Source organism: Cavia porcellus, unplaced genomic scaffold (genome assembly GCF_034190915.1).
Source record: "Cavia porcellus strain 051 isolate PalLab524CR breed Dunkin Hartley unplaced genomic scaffold, mCavPor4.1 scaffold_15, whole genome shotgun sequence".
Lineage (NCBI taxonomy): Eukaryota > Metazoa > Chordata > Mammalia > Rodentia > Caviidae > Cavia > Cavia porcellus.
This window is the reverse complement of record NW_026947498.1, coordinates 44,586,860-44,613,735: the sequence shown is the minus strand read 5'-3', so window position 1 is coordinate 44,613,735 and position 26,876 is coordinate 44,586,860. Positions and strand designations below refer to the sequence as shown.

Sequence of the window (26,876 nt, the reverse complement as noted above, 5' to 3'; positions counted from 1 at the left end):
ACTGCAGTGAAAGGACAGAATAACTGGAGGTTGAGGGAAGCTGTGGAGTTGTCAGAACCTACTAACACATTTGTGGTTAGATTTAGTGGGATCCTGTAAGCACATTATATTGAAGGTTACCCCAGCATAACCGTGAACGCTGCCATTTAAGTTAAAACACTGGTCTAATCTTATTCTGCTGTGTACATTACAAGCACTTGCTATATATCTGTTGCCCAAAGTGCAAAGAAATGAAGAATAAACTAGGTAGGTGAGAAAATTAAAATGAGAAGGAAGAAGACTGAGAAAGAGAAGAGTAAAAGATGTAAAAGCTTGCAAAATTAAAAAAAAAACTAAAAATAAATTTGTAAATAAGCATTGAAGAGAAAACCCTGGAGAGAACCCACAACATGCACATGTAGAAGAAAACACCCCTGTCCCCCACCACGTGGCCGCTTTACCGTGCAGTCACAGTGCCCCCTTTCCCTTCCCACTGTAGTCATAGTCTGCTTCCATGCACTGAACCTGAATTTGCTCTGCCTGTGGGCTGCCTCCACCGTCTGCCTGGGGGTGGTGAGGGCTGCAGGTCTCTCTGGACAGACTTCCTGGCTGCAGGATCTGATTTGTCTGTGCTTGACTGCAGGTATGTTTCTGTTCCAAGATCCAAATATGTCAACTAATTTGGGAAGAGTAGGTGAAATACTGTGTCTGACCGCTGGCGTCTTGTCATCTTTCACTGGCAACCTTCCTGCTCCCTTCACTGCTGAGCAAACCCAGGGTTCATTTCAGTGTTTTTTTGTCCAGGAACTTCCCGCTCAGTGTGTCACAAGAAGCTCTAGGTCTTAGAAGACTCCTCTGTTCCTTCCATTTCAAATCCCCAACCATCGCTCACTCAAGCTTGCCAGCCCACAGAACTGGTTGGAGTCCTCTTGGCCCTAGTAGACTATCTCCTATGTTCAGGAGGGTCAACAGGCAGTGGGTGGGTTTCCTGCTCTTTCTAATCTCTCCTGTGTTTGGGGAAACAGTTGGAAACTGCCTAGTCTTCACTCGTTTTGTTCAGTCTGTCTCCCTCCCCTATATGTCTAGGCATGTGGTCCAGGAATCTCTGCTGGTGGACTCAGCATCTCCCACAGCTCTGGAGTTCAGCATCTCTCTGCATTGTGGAGGCTTTCGTTCTAGACGCTGGGTGGAGGTAAGATAATGCGGGACAGAATTGTTCCCATTTTAAGGGAGGATGATGGGGGTAGGGAAAGACTACCATGTTGCTTTTTCTTCTTCTATCCAGCTGCCCTTGTGGCTTCCCTGGGGCCTCAACCACAGTGCACTGCTACACTGGATTTCCTCCTCCAGGTGGGAGGGTGAGAGTGAAGGGACCTGTGCAAAGCTTTGGCCATTGCAGTGCTGCCTCCCTCACTGGTGATTCGGACTCCTCTCTAGATGATGTGGCCCCTGGGTAAAGGGGGAAGGTGGAACTAAGGATCAGTGGCCGTGCCGCTTCACTTTTTCAACAATCCAGATATTGGCAAGATCTGTGTGATTATTCTTCTGACTGGTTTTCTTTCCTGAGTGCAGTTTCCCTTCACATCTCAGAACACTATTTTATTTTCAGTGACTCTCCTCCAAGTATCTCCAGCACATCTCCTACTCTAACTAGCCATGTTGGAATCTACGGTTATATCTATTGACTGGGAAGTTATAAAATGTTTATGTAGAAGCACTTGAGGTATTGACAAATATGCTTCATGGAGGATTATGTGGGGTAAAAATAATTAATGAGCCATGTCCTAAAAGTAGTAGAGTCCAGTCCCCAGGATGAAGGGGGTCAGGAGGGATTGCAACGGTTAGAGCTTCAGGGCCAAGTACAGCGTTAATTAGCTGAGTTTTATGGATAAAATTAGCATTTGGATGCATTAAAATTAAGGTAAATATCTTGATAAAGAAACTATATAGCATAGTTTGAATGGACATCATGTTGTCCCTTGAATACCTAGGTACTCTTTATGCATGGGTTTACAGTAACAGTTAAAGATCAAATCTTTCTTATGAAAATATATATTATTAGAATTGTGTATATGTAGTCAGGCATAGATATAGCTAAATATTTTAGAGAAGTGCTATTTTTAAATACGTACCATACAGGAGTTTAAATTTCGAAAGTGCATTGACAACATCCATTCAGCTGTTTGTTTTTTAGACCTCTCTTTAATTCAATTTTTCTATTAGGTTAATTCCTCAAAGCAAATCATGGAGGTTTGTTGCTATTTGCTTTTCAATTCATGAGTGTGAAAGCTCCCTGAGATATGCTCTCAACTTCTCTCCAAATTGGTCTGTTAGATAAATTTTCATTACATTCTTTCCTTCACTGGTAACTTCATGTCCCGTGTCCTTTTTTCTGAGTTTTTCATCTGTTGGAATAGAATAATTATAAAGAATATATTGATTGAGTGTCCACTTGCTTTTTTTCTCTGTGTGTCTTAAAGCAGAGTCAGAAAGAAGTAGATTATTATGCAATGTGTTTGTGCTGGCAAAATTTTAACTTCTTCAGTAACTGTTTCTCATTATGGCCCATTATGGGTGCACAAATGTTTCTGTTAATTTGAGCACACAAAATAACTATAATGCTAGGCCACACAGTATAACAAAATATAAGAAAAGTATAAGTATATAAAATATAGTATAAGAAAATATAGTCTAATGTAGTTTAAATGTAATTTGTGAGTTAAATTGTGAATCTGTAAGAACTTTTGCTTCAAAAAATTAGTTTTCTCGGACATACTGTACATAGATCAAGAGTGATACTTCAGAATATACATAATGACAAATATTTTTGCCATTAATATGTGGAGTTTATTTGGGCTTAAAATTAGAAGGTTGATCTTTAATCTAGCATATCTGTGTATTACAGATGGCAGGTAATAAGGAAATTGAATGAATGCCCTGATAACTGTGTGAATTATTTTGCGGGTCACAGGAGCGTGAAATTCAGTCATGACCTGCTCTCCTTTCTCCTCACAGTGCAAGAATGAATGCTCAACAAGAATGTGTGGCTGTCTTTTACAAAGCTGAAAGTCTACTCGGAATTCACTGATTATTTTCATGGGGGAAAGTGATTCTCTGTAATCTGCATGAACTAATCTTCATTAATGCATTTGATATTCCCCAAACAGGAATTAAATCACAAGGAACATTTAATTTAAACAGTACTCTGAGTATAAGTTATGTATGTCTGTTGGGTCAATTGCTTGTTTTAAACTCACTTCAAATGGACTTTTTGCTTGGTTTTATTTGGTTTTTGTTTTCCTACTTTGTGTTTTATGATTTATATACACCTGTGGAAATAGAATTTCAACTATTTTCTGAAGTCCAAATTTTTGCAATACTACTGTGAGTTACTATTAATAATTTAAAAGCATAAATCAGATCACAAGAATATTTCTTGCAGTTAAGATATATTTATATTTGTGTTCTACTGTCTCAGTTTAGAAAACTAATATTCTATCGTCTATAAAATATATAGGTTCCCTATGACTTTTTCTAAGTTACTACAAATATGAAGTAATTTCAGAAAATAGCATTCTATCATCTATAAAATATATAGATTGCCTATCACTTTTTCTGAGTTTAGTAGGAGGATTAAATGAGATATTATTTTTGATCTTTATTAGTTTCAGTATCATCGTCAAGAAATACACTACTTAGAATTCATTGCAGTGCCTGAGGTGCAGGCGTTTAGTAAAAATTATTAATATAAACTTGCTTTGGCCATAAGATTCTCTTTTTTTTTGTACCAGGGATCAAACTCATGATGTCTGGCTTGCCAGGCACATGCTTATGCTGCTAAGTTAAATCTCCAGTCCAAGATCCTGCATGAATGGAATTCAAATACATGGTATATTTCATCAGCTGTTTAATATTGTTGGCTCATCTTTCTAAGTTAAATAACAAATCTGAGTGAAATTTGATTTTCAGATGTTACATATACTGTATATAGGCGTATATTGCTTCTAAAGTAGCGGGCTATTTTTTAAAATTTCAGAAATACAAATTGCTTCGAAATAATTTTATATTCCACACTTAATCAAATAGACATAAATACGTCAAATTGTATAAATTTATGTAATTTTAATGTAATTTGTAATTTTTCACATACATTTAAGCACAGTTTGAGATTTATCTACATACCCTATAAATTGTAACCTGTATTAATGTAAGTAATTTAGGCTATTTTAATTAAACAGTTCATAAAATATTCCTTGCTTATAGCAAGGAAGTTTAGGTTTATCTATATAATATGGTACCTATTCAAACAAATTTTAAATTTGTTAATAGAATGGGAAGAAAAAATTAAAGAAATTGTAGCATAAGGAAAACACATAAATTTTGATTTTGATATTTTGAATATTTGCACACTGGTTAAAGTACAAATGTCAAAACAAAGTAACCAGTAAAATGACCATTGGAATCATTGTATTCAGATTGTTCTAGGAGTATTTTTTTAAATTTTATTTAAAGAAAAGGAAACAAAAAATACATGGAGATAAAAAAGGGTAGAAATAATACAAAATTACAGAAAAACAAACGGTAAGAAATTGCTGGTTGATAAGTTACATATTGTCATCTTAGAAATAGCTGTTCAGGTTATGGAATTAAAGTATTTAGAATGACATTCAAAAAGTGACACTAAAAAAAGTTCTGCTCAATGATTGAACAAAAACTCAGTAATATGGTTATCAGTCCTACACATTTGTTTTACATCTCAAAGCGGGTAAGATTAAACATATCAAAACAGAACAAAACAGTTAAAAAAAAGCAATTTGAAGAAATACAGATTTCAAATCAAGTCCACTGGAGATCTTCACTGTCTATCTAAATGTCTCTAGTTTCTTACAAATAGTTGTCCCCATCTTCACCCACTTTAAATACTTATTGCATATTATAGAACTAATCAAATCATTACAGGATGATGAAGGCTTTTTAGGTCTTCAAGATCTAACATTAGGGAAGACAATAATAACTACCATCGCATCTCTCATTCTCTTTGTGATAGTTGTCCCCATCTGTACATATGCTGAAATTGAACTCAAGAGACCAGACCAATGTCATTCTAATCAGCGAACAATAGTATTGCTAGAATTAATATCATAATGCTACAAAATTAGCCTCGGGTTTCTTAGCATCTCTTCTTCAGAGTATCTGTTCATTACATCTTGCATTATATAATCTGTTCCCGTAAATCATTAAAAAAAAAAACCAAACTCGTGTGAGGGCAACCTAGATAATTTTTTGTATATTACCATGTAACTGGAACCTAACAGATTTTTAATTAATAGATATGCAAAAAATATTTAAAGAAAATAAACTGAAAATTAGTGAATGAATAAATTCATGAAAATGTTCACATATTTTGCAGGAGAACTTATATTTTAGTGCATATTTTGAAGAGGAAATGTCTATCTTTATATTAAATAGTGCAAATATTTACTGCATACTTGATAAATGTAGACTGTCAAATCAAATGTGGAAAAAAAGACAATGCTAATCTTTGTATTCTTTGTTTCCTTAAAAAAGCATATGCTTGTTTCTTTTAAAACATGCAAACTCAGATATAAACCTAATAATAGAAACATTTTAAAAATGAGAATCAACATTTAAAAATGAAAATGGTTTAAAATGAATGTATCATGCATATGTACTACAAATTTGAAGATCATGCATGACTATTTATGAGATGTTACTATTATGCAATCTGCATATTCATCATACAAAATAACATATAAATTATTTCCCTCATGTCAGATAGCTGTTTCTCCTCCTTCAAATCCTAACAGATAACCATGCTTATTTCTGTTAGCCCAGAACACTTTTTCTAGCTCTTGGACTTAAAAAAATTACAAAAATAAGGTGAGGATTCTTTAGTGTCCGGCTCATTTTACAAAACATAATTTTTTGTTTTGCTAAAATAATTTTTTGTGTTGCATAAAACCGCCTGTGCTTTTTTGAGATCCGCAATGTAGACTACATGAACCAGATTGCACCCTTCCCTTTCATCCCTTTGGGAGATCCCTTTCTCTCGCTCAGATTGTTTAAGTGCCTCATATTCAATGCAAGAATCCCTCAAAATTCTAAAAAATATATGAATAAACAATCTTGCTTTTGATGAGATTACATTTATATAAACAAGAATTGTATCAAGATTTTGTGAAACTATTCATGTTTTAGAAAGATCTATTGTCATTAACATACTTTAACCAAAACATAACTAAAAAGTTAATGTCCCAATTATTGCCTATGTAAAGGCAAATGCAAATTTAAAATAAGAAAATATGAAGCTTAATTTTTCTGATCAAAATAAGAATAAAAACATACAAATATTTTTTAATTATCACACATTTTCAGTATATGTATGCATATGTGAATATATATGTATTTCTGACTTCTCTATTGTTCTAATGTTCTATATTTACAGTGAATTTTATTTTCTATCTTGTGCATTTTGACTACTGTATTTTTAAACTATAATTAATATCAGAAGTTTTGACACTTACAGATTTGTTCTTTTTTTCAAAGGTTGCTTTTACCACTTTAGGTTTTTAGTGATTTTTATATCAAGTTTAATATATTTTTCTATTTATGTGAAGAATGCACCTAGGACTTCCATTAAATCTGCAGGTTATTTTCCATACTCTGGACTTATTCACAATTACAAATCTTTAAACCAGTGAATATTAGGAGTACTTTATTTTTGCCTTTAATTTCCTCCACTATTGTTTTATAATTTTAGTGATTCTTTTATTTTTTTAATTCATTCCCAGGCATTTTATTCTTTTTGTTGCCAAATATCATTATGATTTTTTTCTCAATCACTTCTTTTAAACTTTCTGTCATTCTGAGTATTGAAACCAGAGCTCTCCACTAAACTCCATCCCCAGGTCTTTTAAAATACCTTTTCTTGAGAAGGAAGTTTCTAAGCACTAAGTGAGCCTCGTGGGGCTCCAATTTGTACATCTTCTGTCCAGTCTTGCAGAGTTCTGGGAGTAAGGCTGTGTGGCCGTGCCTGGCCTCTTATCTCTTTTTACTGGTTAATTATTTGCATGTAGAACCACTACTGATTATTATTATTATTATTGGTTCTATATTTGTTCGATGATGCTGGACACTGAATCCACAATTCTTAGGCATCGCCATGCTAGGAACATAATACAAAATGCAGCTACTCCTCAGTCTCTATGGTTGATATTTCATGATTCTGGAGTTTTCAGGAATTTATCAAAAATAACTTTTTTATTGAGTCTTCAGTGTTCACTACATATATAACCATTTTATCTGTAACAACAGTTGATCATCTTTGATTTTAATATAGGTTATTTTTGTCACTTTTTACTGTCTAACTGTCTTGGCAGCCAGGCATGGTGATAAATGTCTGGAATCCCAGCATGTGGGGGGCTGAGGCAGGGGGATCACCATGAGTTCAAGGCCAGACTGCATTACATAAATGAGTTCAAGACCAGCCTGCACTAAATAGCAAGACCCTGTCTCAAACAATCCTTGCCCTCAAGAAAAAGTAATTGTCTTGGTAAAAATTTTCAGGGAAATGGTCTTTCTTTCCTTATAAAAGATCTTTAAGAAAAGTTCTTAGATTGTCCCTATTGATTATATTGACTGTAAGCCTTTAATATATGATCTTTATTCCAATCATGCAAGCTACTTCAATAACTAGTATATTTAGAGATTTAATCATTAATGAATGTTCAATTTTGTCAAATGCCTTTCTGCATCAACTGAAATCATTACATAATTTCTTTCTTTGGGCTAATTTTGTGATGTATCATTGTGATAGCATATTGTCATTGTGACAAAATTCTTAAGAAAACCAACTTAACAAAAGGAGGGCTTATTTGGAATCAATATTTCAGTTTACAGTCCACTTACTGTGATCATTTGCTTTGATACTATAGAAATAAGAGGTTTGATACTGTAGAAATAAGCAAGGAAAGAGACTGGAAAACAATTTGAGTCTCAGTATTTTTTTGTGGGTGCATCTCTGGGAGTTCAAGGGCAGCCTGAACTGCATAGCAAGATCTTCTCTCAAGAAAAAAAAAAAGATAACAAATATATTGTCATGCACACTTTTCTATGAATATAAAATGTTAATTAGTTGTTAGCACTAGTTTTCTAATGTAGTTGGTGGTGTAGCAAGAAAATAATTTAGGCATAAACAATACAAAGCCTCTTTAAAATTCATACATGTAGCTATTTAAGGTTAAGAGACTTTAACAATGTATAATTCTTTTTAATGCATTTGTACCTGATATGTGTTATATTATTTAACATTTTATAAATTTAATTAAAGAAAATGCTTCATTTTAATTTTTCTGACAATAGGAGTAATCTGAATATTTTTGTCTTATAGAGCATTTTGAGGACACATATATGTACATATTCATGAATCTTAGAAAAATAAGAGCTAGTATATTCACAGGAAAGGTCTTACTCTTTATATTAAGTTTGGATTAGGATATTGAATATGCTCAAATTTATAAAATCTTTTCCAAATTCTATAAATTATTTTCATAAAAAGCAAATTTTAAAGTTTGATCACATCATGTGATCACATGTGGGTGGAGTTTATATTTGACTGAACAGTGGATATTCTTTTTCCTCTCACCAGGTTAATGCACTGAAGATACTTACAATTACCTGACAGAACGCTGTGGTGTCCGTTTCCCTGTCACTGATAAACTGCTGATGATCATTCATATTAGACCAGTTGGCAGCCCGATACTCTGATAACTTTATTGTCTTTCATCTGACACTTTTTATAATGTTTATTGTTTTGACTATTAAAAGGAATCTTCAAATGAAGCGTCATTTTATTATTTCTGATTTTTTTTTAATCTGAGCACTGAGTGCTTAGTGTCATCAAAAGCTTACAGGAATTCCTATTTCAGAATTCCCCTCACAACGATCTCACGCATCAACTTCCAGCTGGGCAGATAGACTTGAGCAACATCTTACAGTATCTCTAGCTTAAAAAAAAATATATATATGTATATCTTTCTCTTGAAATTCAACAACCTCAGGAGTAAAGCATACAAGTATGCATTTCACTTTTTAAAGGGTTAAACCATCTCCAAATTTTGCCTGCTCTTTGGTTTCTACAGTGACATTAAATATTTTTGTGTGGACATGCATGTAGATATGTCTCTGTGTGAACATACAATTTTGGCATTTATAATTCTCCTGTAGTGTGAGTTCATTATAAGATATGTCATTATTACCTGAATAGTATCTCCTAGGATTAGTCTTTAATCTTCTCTACAGAATATCATGTTCCTTTAGGCTGGAAGTAACACAGTATAAGAATATTTTATACAGCTATTTGTTGATAACTTAAGGTTATATTACAGGGTTTCCACAGTTTATTTATAATTATCTAAATAATTGAAAGATGTTATATATTATTTTTCATAAAAAACAAGTTAACAAATGAAATTTTATTGAATTTCAGTCACTGTAAAAATTATCTTTTGTGCAGTAAAATCACTTAAAATGTAGTTATAAAAGAAGTGCATTCTCTAGTAAAATGTGAAAATTACCTAATTATAAAATCAATTATTCTAATAAATAAATTATATGCTACAATATCCTTTATATATTACACATATGCATTAACTTAGTTACATTTCATATCTGAATGTAGTTTGCAATTATTTATCTTAAAATGAATGGACTTGGTGTTTAAAGACAGCAAAACAGCAAATACATAACCATTAATGAGCCATAATAAAGGATATATCATCAAGAATAATTGTAAGCTAAATATAAACCAAAAGACAAACTCCATCTTTTCCTGCATGAAAATCTTGTTGAGAAGAAAGAAAAAGATGCATTTGCTAAAAATTTTTGTTATAAGCTCACAGAATTTTCAGACATTTGCACCCTGGTATGTAACAAAAATGCATTTCCTGGAAAAAGTTGCACACAGTTTATATAATCTTCAAAGTTAACTTTAAGATAACCACTATGTCAAATCTGGTGCCACTTTTTATTTGATAGTACCACTTTTCTCCATTCTCAACTTATACTCTAAACTTGCAGTCAAATTTTTGAAGGTTTCTACAGTTAAAAACTAATTCAATAGTAATAGAAGTATTTTAATGAAGAATGATTAAATGATTATTTTTGTGTTTGCTGTTTGCGATTACACTCATTATCAGTATTACTTTGGTTATACAATAAGGCAAAAAGAACACAAAGATTTTAGTAATTACACATCAATTTCCTACTTATTTGATTTTTATGCAGAAACTTCTGAATATTGACTACAGTAATGAAATTAAGTGAATTCCGCAATTTTCAAGTATAGTTCTGCAAATGTTTAGAAAATAAATTGGAAAATTATAATCTAAGTATCACTTAATATAGCAGAAATGCAGTTTGAAGTGGTTTTAATAAAAGAATTAAAGTACTACAAGTCCTTTAGAATGTGCTGTAGTTCTCCTTGGGTGACTTACCCTTCCATTATTAAAAAAAAAAGCATAATTACAAAAGAAAAGTTGTGTGCTGGTTCAATTTGAGAGATTCCAGTCTCTGGGGGTGTTGACTTGCAGTGACACAGTACGCGCAGTGAAGCAAAACTTGTAACTTCATGGCTAGGAAACAATAGAGGGAAGGGAATACACTGAATTTCATGATCCTCTGCAGAGATTTGGTTTTAATGACCTAAGTACCTCCAAGCAAGTTCCACCTATCAGAGGTTTCACTCTCTTCTACCAAGCCTTCAACCCACTTTTTTTTTAATTTTAAGAAGATTAAGATAAAAGAGAACATAACAAAACAGCTCAGAACAGAACAATTTAAGCAACATAGTGTTTCACCACAAGACAACCCGACATAACACTAGCTACCATAGTGTCTCTTTTCTTGAAATATTTGAATATACCTTTATACACTATAATATCAAACCTAACAAAATAGTATAAAATCATTAAAAAGAATGAAAGTATTATGGGGTATTCAGAACCAACTAATAGAAAATGAACAATGATTACTATATTATCTACTTGTCCATAAAAAAACATGTTTATACTATCACACATAATAAAATCCAATAAGATACAACATGATAAAACCAGTGGAGACAGAAGAACAAAAGCATAGTAGGATGATATTAAATCAGCACTAGCTATGATAATGTCTTGTTTTCATCAAAATACCTGTTCATAGCATCACAGAAAATAAAATCAAACAATGAGAATAAAACCATTCCAATAATGAATGAAAACCTTATAAGGCTTCAAAGCAATATAATGGGGAATCATGATTACCATACTCTTTGATGTATTCTTACCATTTCTTACTCTAAGAAGACTGTACGGTATTTGTACATGTCAGTTTGACTCATTTCGCTTGTCAGTATGGTCTCAACCTTGAGACCAAGCCTTCAACACTTAAGCACTGAAGATCAAAACTGTAGCACCTCTTATTTGTGTTTTTGCTTTCCACACTTTCAGTTAGCTACAGGCTTTGTGTCTGTAATCTGTGGAATTATATTAAAAAAAGTCATTCGTAAGGGTTAAATTTTACACCCTTCACAGTACTACAATGAAATCTAATTCCATTCCTCTCTATTCTGCTTCGAACATTAATTGTTGCTTTCTCGATCATTTCCACATTGTACATGCTAAATCGGTAACAGTAGAAATTTTGGTTTTCAGATTATGGCATTGCATTCTTGTGGTCAAGTGACTTTTTTGTTAACTCAGCAAAAGTGCAAAGCCCAGTATTAGTTATGTTGGCAATTTGGATAAGCCTGAAAGAAGACGTAGTGTTTTCTTTGAGGAAAAAGGTGAAAGTTTTTGACTGAATAAGTTCTTTCCTTAGAGAACGCAAAATAACGTTGCATTGAGATTGCTAAAATCCGTAAATGAGAAATTGTTAATTTCTCAATGTGCTTATAGTTTAAACTTAAACTTACTACAGATATGCTCACAGAATAAAGCACTGTATACAGGTTCTAGGATTTTCCATAGTTTCACACATACATAAGGGCCCTTGCAATGTATTTCTACGGGTAAAGGCACTAGTATACAATACAATGTATATCTAATTTTTAATACGGGTATTTTCTGTATTCAAAACTATCATATACAGAACCTTGATTACTTCATCTAGACATGAATTAAATCATAGTTTCATTCTAAATAAAAGGAAATTTTGGATATACTACACAGATAGTTTCTAAATATGGATTTTAATGTCAGTGTCTAAGAGACGGCAAGATAAGACAAAATTGAAAGACATTTTTAAAAACTTACCTAATTTTTCTGTAAAGGTAATATGATCAATAGAATATTGGCACTGGTATAAAGCTAATATATCAACAGAAAATTTTAAAGTAATGCAAAATTAGTTCTATACCAAAATGTTTCTTTGCATTTTTATGTATGTATTTAATTGATGCCATCTTCCCAATTTAAGTCACCTAAGGTAATCTTTTAAATAACTGAAATTAAGAAATGTTTTTTTTGCAGAAAAATGAAAGGATACCTTTCTAATTCTGCACATTACAAATAATTTAAAATATAAATAAATGTAAAAGTAATACAAATATTTTATAATAAAAAAACCATGATTTTAGTTTTGTGGTATCTAATAAGCAATAATCATTTTAAATATAAATTCAAATCATCCATATAAAATGTATTTGTCATTTAAAATACATACCTAATAAACTATGAAAATAATAGACTAAATATATTTGCAAGTTTTATAACCATTGAAGATTTTTTTCTTCAAATATAACATACTCCTTCAAAACTACAGAAAAAAACTAATATAAATCAGCATAATTAGGGCCATGTACAGAAAATGTGCATAAAATATGCTCAGTATTATCAGTCATAAAGGAAATACAGACATAAAAATATGCTCAATATTATTAAGCATAAAGGAACTGCAAATTAGACTCCCAAACAGATCCATTCACATGCACTATAACAGCTACAACCCAATGTAATTATGTCCCTGTGATATGTTGGCAAGAACTGACACAGTTGTAGCCCCTGTGTATTATAGGTGGGAGAATCATTAGAGGAATACATAGTCCAAGCTTCTTTTAATTAAAGTTTACTTTACATCTGGCTAATAATCCTGTAATTACAGTTCCGAATAGTAGCCGTTTCAGTTGCTCATGGTGAAATGCAAGTGTGTGACGGAAGGAGTCTTTCACGATTTGCTGTCAGGTTTCCCACCACTGCAGACACTGTAACACAAACATTATTGCTTATGAATTTGCTCATAAAGCTAAAAGCACATGAAAAGCACAACAAAGGTGTTATAAAACTAGTTTTCAAAGAATGAAGATTTTGATATGTATTTTAATGTATTTAAATGATTTTGATAACTAAAAATATCAATAAGAACAGTTCAGTATTATTCATTCCTATGCATTAATTGAATACTTATCAGCAAGAATAAGAGGATGTGACACAGGCCACAGCAAAGAATGGATTTGCAGTCAGACAATTCAGTACACAGTGTGCAAAAATAAAACACTGAAATGAGGGATGAGATTATTTCCATTAGATTTCTGTGGTCCAGAACGGTAAGAAGGATTGGGAGGCGGGCATGCAAACAGAACCATGTTTTCAAGATGTGAAAATGCCTGTGAGAAGAGGAAAAGCAAAGTGGTCTGGTGTGTCTTATGTACAAAGCAGAGGCCCAGCTGCGTGTAACTGGAAGGAAACAGCTTAAACTCTATTTTATTTTGTTTTATCTGAACATTTCTTCATCATGTTTCATTCACTTTGTGAAATTTATTTTAGATGATACAATAAGACATAAGATTGTACATTCTAATAGAGTTTCATGTAATATTTTGGTAGCAGGTTTCCAAACAGCAGCAGGAAGCAGTAGTAGTTTTGGCCAAAATAACTTCATCCAAGGTGACAACAGCATCTCTAACTTGTCGTGAACGAGCCACTTGCATTCATAAGCAGGGTCTACTCAGCATCCATCAGAGGGAGTCAGATTTTAGGCACCATCTGGTGGGCCAAGCGTGGTGGGCAGACACATGTGAGGACTGGGTGGTCGACACTTACTCAGGATGTCCAGTACAGCATGAGGCACCTGGACAATGAGGGCTTGGACTAAGATGAGCTTGTCAGGTTTCTTAATTGCAAGGACAGCAGCAATTAGAGCATGAAGATAAAAAAGGGACTAGGCAGCGCTGAGTAAGCATCATTGTTTATGTGAACTGAAGGGCCCACATTTTATAGGATGCAGAAGCTCTAAGAAATTTGTGGATTTTTTCTTGTAGTCAGTTTGTGCAAGACATTGTGCAGAGCTTTTCAGTCTTTCCAGCAGGCAGCTTGGATGTCATCAGTCAGAAGTGCTGCAATATGTTGTGACGGGAAATCAACAAGGTCATCTGTGAGGGTTTCTCAAAAAGAGGACACATAATTTTTTGATGCCTGGGTGGGTCTTTCCATCTTAAAACAAACATGAACTGCCTGACAGGAGCAAATCAAAGGCAGGAGATATTCTTTAGGTCCTGACAGCTATACCAGCAGACAGCGGGTGGCAGAAGTCTGAGGCAGTGCATATGGAGGCCAACTGCTGTAGCAATTGTTAGCTCAGCGATTCTGACCTGGCCTTACACACAGGAGAGGCCTATTTTAGCAGTTTGACAGTCTACAGTGTTTGCTCAGGAGACCATAACAGAGCTGAAAGAAACAGAGAAATAGGCTGTCTCAGAGAAAAGGTGTTGGTGGCTTGCCCAACTATGTCCTCGGCTCCCCCCCCCCAAGTAATGGGAGAGTCCTTAATTCCTTAGCACAACTGAGACCAAGTGAGCTAGAGCAGTGCAAGAAAAGTGTATGGGTTGGGAAGCACAGAGTGCAAAGTGATGGCTGTACTATTGGTGGCACAGCAGTTATTTTTCTCATGCACGCATTGTGTTCCTCTCAGGGGTCAAGTGACGGGGAGGCTGACTGACTTGGTGTAAAAGTGATGGTCCCTTCTAATTTGAAGAGCAAGCCTCTTCGCAGACAGGAACTGATGTTGGTGAGGTGTCCTTCCAGGCTGTAAGTTAGTGCCTGAAATAAAGAGTGAGAGATAAGAGTCCCAGCTGCCCCAAATGGTAACTTTTGACAGAGGGAACTTCGGAGGGTAAGAGGGTTCTGTTCCATTGTCTATCAGGAGGCACAGGTTTGCCCCAACTTCTACAGTGACTGCAGGTTCTCAGGGGCCCAATTTGATAGAGCTCAGTTTGTCCTCTTTATCCAGCCCCAACATGGAGAAAAGAGGTTCAGGCTGAGGGGGCCTGGATAGTCAGGTTTCTTTATGCCTTACATATGGAACGAACATTTTTCTGGTGTCAATAGCCTGAAGCCAGAGGGTATGACTGTCTATCAGGCTGAATTTTCTTATGGACATCATATGCTTTAATCAGGTTTTTGGGTGATGGCAGGTGATTAGCTTTTGTGTCCCTTTTTGATGTCTGAGGTGTTCTTGATTGGGCTATTTCTAGGGAAAAGTGGCCTTTGGGAAATGTCATGGTAACTCATTCATCAGGGCTGAGAGTCCTCATTTCTAGGTCAAAATGTAGAACTCAGAAGGAATTGCTGACAGCTGTTGTGGGTAAGCATTAAATGATGCTATCTGGTCAGTGTAGGAAACAGAAGGCTCTGGAGAGAGGACCTCTGTGGCTGAGTGTGGGCAGCGGCTGACTGGATCTGGTGCAGGGGCTGGAAGGAGGTGAGTTGGGAGGGGGGAGTGACGCTGTAGGTGCTGGCAGGGACTCTGGCAGCTGAAGAGGGGTCAAGGTGGACTTCTCAGGGAAACCTGCCTCTGCTTTCTTTTATTTTTTTCTTTGACACTTAGGGAGCAGTTTGGTTTCATTTTTAAATCTGTAAAAATCCTTTTCTGCAGTCAAGGACTGCAGGTTTTGCCAAATTAACTGCCATTTCTGGCTTCCTACATGTGTGCTCTCTATTCTTGAACAATGTTGCAACACAAAAAGAGTGAGCACCCCTAAGAGGTGCTCTGGGTTTAGGGTTTCTGCAATTGAATTTTAGAGTGCAATATCATATTTCATCAATTATAGCTTTCAGTCCTATTGACTCTAATTTCAGTGTTTCTCAAAGAGAGAAATTTGAATATAGTTTGTAAACAACAAAATGCGAGTTCTGAGATAGTTACGCTGACTCAAAAGCAAAGAATCAGATGAAACAGTTTTCCATATAGAAGAACTAGGTGACATTATCAATAAACTGAAATGCATGTTAAGAATAGACTGACACACTCCAAGAACTAGTATTATTAGTTATACAACTAGTATTGCAGTTCTTGCTATTTATTATTATTAAGCAAAGTGTTATCTTGATTTTCCTCCTTGAAAACATTTTTGGTGTTTTGATGTCTTTTCTGTTCACAGGGGTGAAACACCTGACATTTTCAATTTGAAGAGCAGAATACTTACTCTTTTGGTTCATGCTGACTGGCTCCAAGACAAAGGCCTGCTGGGGAAGGACCAGGGAGGAAAAGGCTTCTCATGTCATGGTAACCAAAAGGGAGAGTATGCAAAGAAAAGCCAGAGAATGATGGTACTTTTCAGTTTATGCCCACATAATCCTGCTCCTAGCCAGGTTACACTTGTAACAGCACATGCAGTAGCTAAACTCATTAGAGGATGAATTCAGGGATGAACATACTCACTCCACGGTCTACTCACCTTCACTACCCCACCTGAGATTTAGGGGGGATGTTTTAAGTAAATCTTACAATTCTGTTCTGGTCCTGAAAAGATTTATCATCTCTTTGTGTAAAATATAGTTACCCAATCACCAAGACTCACCAAGGTTTTAAAAGTCCAAGAACTACTTTTTGGAAAAGTCCTAGTCTAAAATTTCCTTTGAGACTGAAGACATTACTCTTAGCCATGAGCCACTGTTAAAAATATTTAAAATACTACCAACATATAATGGCACATCATAAACCTTCTATTCCAAAAGACTGAAATAAGATACAGAGAGTTATGTAGACTGGATCAAAGTGAGAATGGAGCCCAGCATAGTGAGCATTAAATTCTATAGCACTGTGTCCAGCACTCAGGGAAAGTTGTGAGCACATATGAGAACCCAAGTTTTTGTGAAACCTGGTCCATGTGAATTTGCCTATTGAAGCCCTCGCGGCCTTTATTGGGGTGGTTCTGCTAACTACCTATAGCTTTTCTGACTAGTTGTTCCTCAGACTTGGCATCTTCAGCCTTCTCAAGCCTCCATTACACTTTTGGCTTCCCCTTTACAGCTTAATGACTTACTTTCAGGGCCACACTGCTGGACCTACCACATCTTCTGAAATCTGGGTAGAAGACACACAGCTCTTACATTCTTCTTTCCCATAAAACCAGCACAATGTGGAAGATGTGGAGGGCTGTGGTCAGATCTGCCAGTTTTCAGTTTCTCCTGGATCATGGTTACAAAGACATCTGATGCCTGAACTACAGGAAATGCTTTCCTGGATAGCACTGAATGAACTTGGCTCCCCAGGGCTCTAGTTCCAAACTAAAGTCTTTCATTATTGGACTTTTAGTCTTGTGATGGGTAATATATTCTTAATTTATGAAATGTTCCTCAAATAATTTTCCTATTTTCTTGATGCAAAGAATTTGGCTCTTTTTTCATGCTAATCTTTTAAACAACTGTGCTCTTTTTTTTCTGCCAACTTTCCCATGCTATATTTCTGATGAAACTGCAAATTTTTAAAATAACTTAACTGTCATTTTTTTCTCGTTTTCATAACAGATCTTGCTAGAAACAGCAAGCATCCCTAACTATAGATGAACTACTGGGCCGCCTTGAACTTTCCTCAGCCACATAAATCCATCATACTTAATCTTAACCTTCTGCATAGTCTCATGATTTAGATAAAGATTTCATTTGATTTTTTTGCCAGAGTATGACACCCATGACCAGGAGTCCAACAGCCAATGGAGTTCGTATTCCTAACTGGAACTTCCGGAGACTAGCTTTACTGTATGCATTCCTATCAGTATTCTGTTCTTCTAGCTCTGATCAGAATTTCCCACCTACCTTGGCAAACAGTATTCTAGATTTTTCTGGTCAGATTTTCAAACTACTCCCAAGAATGTCTTCCAAACAACTGGAAGCCAGTAAGTTAGATACGTTCACAGAAATGATCCCACTTTGTGTGTAAAAATCTATTTCGGTGACTTTCTTTCTTGCAGGGACAAAATATTCAATACCCAGAACTTTAAGGACAAAACGTTTATTTAGGCTAATATTTTGCTGTCTGCAAGAGAGAAATGGCATGATGGAAAGGCCTGACAGGAAGAAATCAGCTCATGTCATGGTGGTCAAAATTCACACAGTGAATACGGACCAGACAGTCATAGATGCCTCCAGGTCAAGGCCCAGATACCTGCCTCTAGCCAGACTCAAAAGAGCACACTCAACTGCTAAATTCACATTGGTGAATCCCTTGATGAGTGTAGTGCCCTGATGATACAGGCAACTTTCAAAACACAAAGTTTGAACACATCAGACTTTTCTGGGAAATTTTAGATCTAACAAAACAGTTGATATTATTTTTAAAGTTCAAGATCCAATATCAATTGGTGGTTCTTTTTAAATTTTATTTTAAAGCTCTGCATAAGCTTTCTATGGATTCCAATGCCATGAAATTACTAAGAATTTTTCACACTCATAACCCCACTCTCCCAGAATTTAAAGTCTATTTTCTTTGCCTTTCAACTATTTGTCATATTGTGTCTCGTTTCTTGTAATATATTCGTATAACAAAATAACATTAATTATAGGAGCTAGCTGTGTCTTGTTTCATTCATTCATTAAATCACTTATGCCACCGGTATTTATTGAAATGTATTATTTTTGATATAATATGGATTGATTATAAAAACAAAGACTATGGCTACTTTTGAAAAATATATTCTTTCTAAAAGCAAGGGAAAAACAAACCAAAAGTAACAATTACGTATTTGCCAATTGAGGTAAATGATGTTCCAAATACAAGTAACATCTTAAGAAAACAGTAAAAATGTAGTAATTAAATTTCTCTGCTATTTTGAATATTACCTTTTTTTTCATCTCAAATAGACTGCTTAGCAATTTGGTATGTTATATATGTGAATACAAAAAAATTGGGCCTCCCAAACCTTGCCAAAGTTAACATTATAATAAAAAGCAAAACCTTATTTCTCAAATTTAGTAGGATTAATAATATCCTGATTCTTATACTGAAATATTTTGCAACATACTTTAAATTACTGTTTAGCTGTTTCCTTTCACTTGGAAAGATATTAGAATGAATTTAACTAACTTCCTTTTCCAAGAGTTTCCTAAATTTTAAGATATACTTGAATTGAGGGATCTAATTCTTGAAAAGGTGTCTGAACTCCAAAAGAGAAATTGGTATCTCACAAAATTGTAAACCATTTTTAAATCCAGTTATTTGGCAAAATGATTTAGGTAGCTATGGGCTTGTAGCATTCATATTACCTTGAACATTGTGCCACCTTTAATAAGAATGTTTCATCATTCTCTCTATACTTAATTCAGCATCTTGAAATGAATAGCTAAGTTTCAGTTAATATATAACCCTTCTGCTAATGAGCATTCAGATCCCTCAAGGCCTAGGACCAATTTGACAGTTGTCTGAGTGCTATATACTCCAAGATTCTATTAAGTGATATCATAATTTCCCGAAAAGTAAATGTCATTTTTGGCAAATTTTCTGCCAAAGCACATTCATTGGCAATATGAATTGAGAAGTTAACTTCCCTAGAGAAAATTTTTCATAAACTTTTGGCTGTGTTATATGAAAATAATCAGTGAAGGTCATTTTGAAAGTCACAATATAGTATTGTTCATGTCAGCTTATTTGATAACTAGAGAAAAATTTAAGTGACTCCAGGAAATTGTACTTTTGTTACTCAATATACTTTTATTAATATGTAAATTTTGGAATGGTTTTATTTAATTGGAAAGTATGAAGTATTTAATAGGTGCAACTAAAATTACTAACCATACTGAAATGTATGTACCTACATCTGTGACTGAATTGGCAAAACACTTTGCTATAACTTACATGACTATTTAAAAAGTGTAAATTTATAAATTAATTTTAACTGATGAACAAAAAAATAAAAGTTGTGCATTGTAATGAGGTGCTTTGTGATGTTTCAATACATGTGTGCATTGCAAAATGTTTAAATGAATCTAGAAATATTTAATACTGCCAGAGTATTCTCTTTCCACCTGAGACAGAGACATTTCTTAAACTTTGAACTTCTAATTATTTGTTTCATTTTTATAGTTTTACTATATGTATAAATATGAGGGTCTAAACACATGTACAATTAGTTTATGGAATTTTACAAATACAGTAAGTTAACATGTGTGTCTAAAATAAATGTAGGTACTACATAACTCTTCCTACTTTATCATTTCATCTTAAAACTCAGCATTAAACTTTTGCAAATTTCTGTTTTATTTGTAACACACATACCAGTGTATCCTCTCACTGGGATATCCTACCAAAAATGCATAAAACCTAAGGCCTTTCTTCCTATACTCTATTTTACATTGTATGATGACTGTTTCTCTTTTATTACCATTTCATTCTGATAGCACATCTGTTTTTTTTCCCAACAATGTGTCTTCTGTTTCATTTGTTAGACTATCTCATCTATTTTTGCAATTATTCATTTTATTTATAATCAATTTTAATGTATAATATAGTAACTATGTAACTCAACATTGACAACTATGCTGGTTTCTATCCCATTAGACTTAATCCAAGGAGTCCTGGGTCCTGACGTTGCTTCTGTTGCATTATATAAGAAATATTGATGAATAGGGAAATTTTATATTTTTAGCTTTATAATTGCCTGGTTAAAAGCTTTCCTGTTCAACACAATCCATAAATATGAGTTATTCATATTACAATTATACTAAAGAAAGTTTAGAGCAGAAGAGGTGTAAAGATTGTTGTTCATGTCACCTAGAAAAAAATGATAATCTGCCATTATGTGTAGGCATCAAGGACGATTTCAGCAAATAAATTCACTCTCAGGTACCCAACACTCATAAGTATAACAAGTACAGGCACTGAACTGATAATTCTCTTGTATTTCTTTCCTGTGTTTAATAGTTTGGTTTTTAAAACTAGTACTAAGGTCTTACTTGGATTACTGTTTTAGGTGAGTAGTTTTATATATACATGTATATGGGTGTATATACACATATGTGTATATCTTTCTGTATTCATATGTATAAACATAAGCATATGTCTCTATGTTAAAATTTGAACCCTAATTGTATTCTAATATAGCAGGTTTTTTGAAAGTCTTAATAGCGAACAAGAAAATATGTCCGTTTAACTCAGTAGATAATCTTATTAGTGTTTTTACGTATGTCCAGAGTTAAGATATTAGAACTCCAGATTAGCTAAATTTAGACATGATTTTTCAGTGAAAATATCTTACTTGTCCTAATTACTATGCCTACTTTGCCACTGTAGTCACCTACTCAAAACACATGGATGCTTATACATACTATCCTGAGGAAGATAGGTTTATAGACATACCTTTCATCCTGGATGTGTGGAGTTCTATAAACTCCATTTTATGTACATGTCAAATTCTTTATCCTGTCTGGGAAGTTTTCTTCCATTAATTCTGTGAAGAAAACTTTTATGGCCTTTGTGCCATCTCCAGCTTTTTCATTGATTCCATTCATACTTATGATGGTCTTCTTTGCTTCTTCTAGCAAATATTGGATTTTTTATGATCTCTTAAAATTTTTAAGGAATCTTTCTTTTCATAGTCACTAGCCCCAATCCTGTACTCTAGATCTGATATTCCTTCCTTAGAGATTTTTGATCTGTTGCGTATACTTTCAGTGGTGATTTTAATCTGAATTGCTATTTGATTATGTTTCAAGGATTCCGTTTCTTTCCTACGTTGGGCATTCACAGTTTCCAAAGTCCTGTCCTTTTTTAAAATCTGTGTCTGCTTTAATGTCTTTCATTTTGATCACCATTTATCTGTGTACTTGGGAGATTTTTTCTATGATCTCTTCCATTTGTTTTTTTCACTCTTTTGCTATCATTGTGGAAAATTTCAATGCTTCGCTTTTGATTTCCTTTATCTCACTGTGCTCTGGGCTTGTCATGGGTGGGCTGGGGGGTCTGGGGTTGCATTTTGCTTCTGCATATTTTCATCTTCTCCTTTTACTTTATTTTGTTTTTTGTGTTTTGCTTGCTGATTTCTTATGGTAGGCATCTTTATCAGTAATATTTAGGACTCCCTAGGAAATGTCTTTTGTCTATCCCAAAAACCTATTTTCCCAATTGATTAAGGATGAAAAATTGTTATCTATTTGGCTTGGCACCCAATCCTTTGGTCCTGAACAATGAATGTGACTGTGATCTCATACAATCACCTTAATATCATACAAGGGACAAAAACATAACATATATGAAATCCTGCCTAACGTAGTACAGTTGTCAATAATAGTAGCATCAAGTACAGGCTATCTACTGACAAACTGTAACTGTCAACTTGATACCTTTAACAGGGAGCAAATTTTACAGTTATATAACAAAATGCAATATATATCAGGAACTTGTATGCAATGATTTCCCCCTAAATGGAGTGATTTTACCTTGTGTGGGAAGAGAGAAGAATTTACAGAGATAAAGGATAAGACAGAGAGATGAAAACATTCAAATATAGTAGAAGCAAGGCTGGGGTTTAAGGATAATAATTGCAATTTTGGGAAAATGGAGGACACAGGAGACAAGACAATGAAACTGCAAGTGAAGGGGTATTGAAGTAAACCAGAAAGACAAGAAACAATATTCATTCGTGTGAAGCTACCAAATCAGGAGATAGTTGAGGAAAAGAGAAATAAGATGAATAGAAAAAAAAAAACATGGTGAAAAAAAAAAAAGAAAGCTGAAAGAAAAGAAAAAGACAAAATAAAGGCAAAGTAACACAGCCACCAACAAAACAGGCAAAACCAACCAGACAACAAACAGCCAGACAGAGGAAAATAAAAGTAGGAAAATTGCCCTGGTGTCCATAGTTCTCTGGCAGTTTCCAAGTCAGAATCCAGCAATGGGCACTCCAATCAAGTGGGGCTTGTGGGGCAGCCTATGAGCATGACCTTGGCTTCTGGGTTTAGGAACTGGGGCAGATCTTTTGTTTCCTGCTTTCTCCTAGAGCTCTTTGATATAAAATGCTCCCACCCACTTCTGTTCTTTCTTTCTGTGTGGTAGGACATAGTGCTCACCTGATGACCAGCGGCTGCTTCATATTCTCCCTCTTGCTTCAGACTGCTCCCGCCACAGGTCCTGCCTGCAGGAGTGCACACCGTTTCCCAGTCTGTTCTTGCTGGTGCCGCCTGCACTGGCATGCACGCCTGCAGCTGGGCCTGTTCTCTCTTGAACAGAGAACAGAGGATTGGGTAGAGAAGAATTAAAATACATCATATATGGGTACAAATTTGAAACATGTATCAGTGAAGTAAAAAGCAAACAAATGTTTTTCTTCACTGACTTTGGAGCTCTTTTAAGGCATAAATTTCTAGCAGGTCTCTGTCCTGGTTATGTTGGGTTGCATTATCTGCCAAAGATTCACTGGTGAGAATTCTTACACTATTACTTTCTGGCATGTAGGTCTGAACTTTCCAGAAGTTTTCCCTTCAACTGGAATGTATTGATATCACCCTGGAGAAATGCATAGAAGTCCAAACCCTAGTGTTTACCACTGTCCTATCACATGCACTTATTTAGTGGGTGTACAATGCAGCTAAAAGAAATATAGTGTTTTAAAACAAATATTCCAGTTCAATGGAAATAAAAATGAAAGCACCTGAGATAAATATGGGAAACACTGGGCCTATCTTATGATATATATTTGTAGAACACAGAAAAAAGTGAAGTAATATTTCCAAAACACAATTTTAAAGATTCTAAACTTAAAAAATGCTAGAACTATTTTACAAGGTAATTTCCAATACTTTAATTATATGTCTACACCTCTGATAATATGACGTAGAGTAATGTTTATTCAATTTCCTTTCCCTTTTTTGGTGAAGGTAGACTCACTTCTGAGGTTGTATAAAGAAGATGAATGGAGACAGCATAGATCTGAACTTTTAAAATGATAAGAGATGGATGACATAGATCTGGAAAATAAATTTATATGATTTTATGTAGCACAAATATACATAAAATATATTCATAAGGGAATGTTGTAATATTACTGACTAAATGACTTTTTATTGCACCATAATAATTATTTTATATGAGTATGGTCAGACAATAATATGATAAAATTAGTGCATCAAAGTTTTCAGTGCAGTTCTATTGCTCATATAAATATATCAAATTTCAAAATAATCCCTTTAAATGAGAGAAATTTCCAGGAATATTTATCTGTAAAATTCTCAGATTAGCAAAATCAAGTTTTCAGGTTATGATTATATATAATAATCTACATTTATATATTATGATGATTGCATAATAATCTATTATATATAATAATCTATATATTTCTTATATCATGTATAATATTCAGTACAATATCTAAAATGTAACATTAATTTGCTAAACATTAGAAATTTAGAAAAAATAATTTCTTGTAAAGAAAACTTAAATCTTCAGCAATATGAATTTGAACATATTTTTACTTTCTTTTTATAAAATGAATACTAATTTAGATTATATAATCTAAGATGATGTTTCAGGAAAATATTTAAAAACATAATGTTAATAATTTGAAAGATATATTTGCAAATTGTTTCTGAGATGAGTTGTGCAACATTAAGCAGAAACACCGAAATGACACCTAGGATTTGGAGGCAGATTTATTCTACTTGGCTGAGCACTGATCAGGATCATTTCAAGAGTATCAGGCCCTGAAGGCTCAAGGAGAGAGGATTTTATGGGATTCCAAAGGGGAAGTCCAAACACAGAGTGCTTGGCTGTCTTTGGTTCTTACAGTATGCCCCACAGTGGCCAGCTGTGCATTACAGTAGCCAGCTGTTTCTAGTGGATAGAAGCAATCAGAACTGCAACAGGAACTATTACCAGGGTGACTAAGAGACTGAAGTTACTGGCTTGGGGGTGGTGGCGGGTCACATTTTCTACTGAAGCTACACACAGGCATTTTATCTTCGCCTCCCCACACTCCCCCAAGTTAAAACAATTTTATAATAGCATTTGCTTTATACGAATCCTGAACAAAGTTTTTATAAAGTTTAAAAGATCTTCCATGAAACACATGTAAACTAGACAAGCCCTTTTAACATAAAATAATATCATATCAACTGTAGTTCATTTTTATTTAACAACAAAATTACTTCTCTTTTTATTTTGGATATTCAACTTTCTTTAAATTCACATTATCAAGTAACTCACACTTGAATTTTACAATGAACACATGAAATTTTAAGAGTAAGAGAAACATATTTCTTTCATTTACTATGAATCAAGTAATTATTATTAAATCTTATAATTATAAATTTATATTATTAAAATTTATATGCATTTTTCCTGAGTGGTATTTCCAGTCAGGTATATTTCTGTAGTTGCCTTGACAGTTTGATCAGAATGCATTAACCCCTGTAATAACTTCAAAATTCTAGGAGCTTACCACAGGGAAGCTTGCTTTTCTTTGATATCACCATGCACTCATGGTCAGTTCTCTTTTTTTTCTAATGAGGGTGCCCTGTTCTCTGTCCTAGCCATGTTAATCAGGGATTTCTCTAATAAATTTCTGTATAGTAGATATATATCTGCTTTGTCTCTGTGTGAATAGGTTTCTATGAATGCCTCTGTGAATGTATATAGATTATATACATGTATGTGTATATTTCTTTCCTGTTGGCATATAGGAAGAAACTTATCATTAGACATTGAATCATGTAATTATGGCAACTGAGAGTTCCTATCTGCTGTGGAGACTCAGGAGTGCTGTTGGTGTGACTCGCAGGCTTGGAAGCTGGGGAGCCCGTGCTTCATAGAAGTAATCTGAGAAATACATAAGACAATAAATATGGACCACTTATATATGAAATTCATTTAAAAATCCTTCATATAATAAGCAAAACATAAAACACCCAGGGCTGGGCAAAGGAACACTGAAGTCAGAAGTCACGGTATAGCCTCAGCATTGAGCACCTGTTGTGTTTCTACGTGAAGGCATTTGATTTATGTCAGTCTCCTGGTATCTCTGTTCCTCTAGTTAATTCCCCTCTGAAATATAGTGTATAGCACAGCTCCACTCTGGTATTCAGTTTTCTACTACTGTAACAAATACTTGAAGTAATCAACTTATAAAGACAAAAGGTTTATTGTGGTTCAATTCTGGAAGTTCTACTCTGTGACCGGTGGGCCCACTGGCATAGGCTGCTGGCAGCATATCAGGGGCCAGGGTGTGGGGTGACACATAGCAGAACAAAGCTGCTCACCTCATGGCTGGGAAGAGAAGAAGAAGGGCGTGAGATCCTGCTGTCCCCTTCAGGGGGTTCTGCCCAGTGACTGGAGACCTTTCACTAGATCCCAACTCCTGAGGGCTCCACCACCTCCTAGTAGCACCAAGCTGGTGGCCTTTGAGGGACAAAAGAATCAAACTCTAGCTCACCAATAGGGTCACCATAGACAGCCGAGTTACTGCACCCAAAGTGCTGCTCCCACAGTGAACACTCAGACATCAGTCATGACTATTGGAAGAGAGAAGGTGGCAGAAAGCAGATGCTAAAGGGCCTGCACGTCTGCCATTTGCTTGACCACTGTAGAGGGTACTCATTCATATGCCCTGCCCAAGCTATCTTGGGTCATCTCAT

General features: G+C 34.6%; 1 long non-coding RNA gene across 2 annotated transcripts; it reads left to right on the top strand.

Moving 5' to 3' along the window:
- Nucleotides 1-911: 911 nt before the first annotated feature.
- Nucleotides 912-8,837, top strand: LOC134470569 (uncharacterized). Of its 2 annotated transcripts, XR_010039511.1 has the most exons (3): nucleotides 912-1,171; nucleotides 3,771-3,868; nucleotides 8,648-8,837. It is a non-coding gene; the product is annotated as an uncharacterized LOC134470569 (long non-coding RNA). The 2 variants fall into 2 exon arrangements; XR_010039510.1 differs by lacking the exon at nucleotides 912-1,171 and having other exon boundaries at nucleotides 3,560-3,868.
- The last annotated feature ends 18,039 nt before the right edge of the window (nucleotides 8,838-26,876 follow it).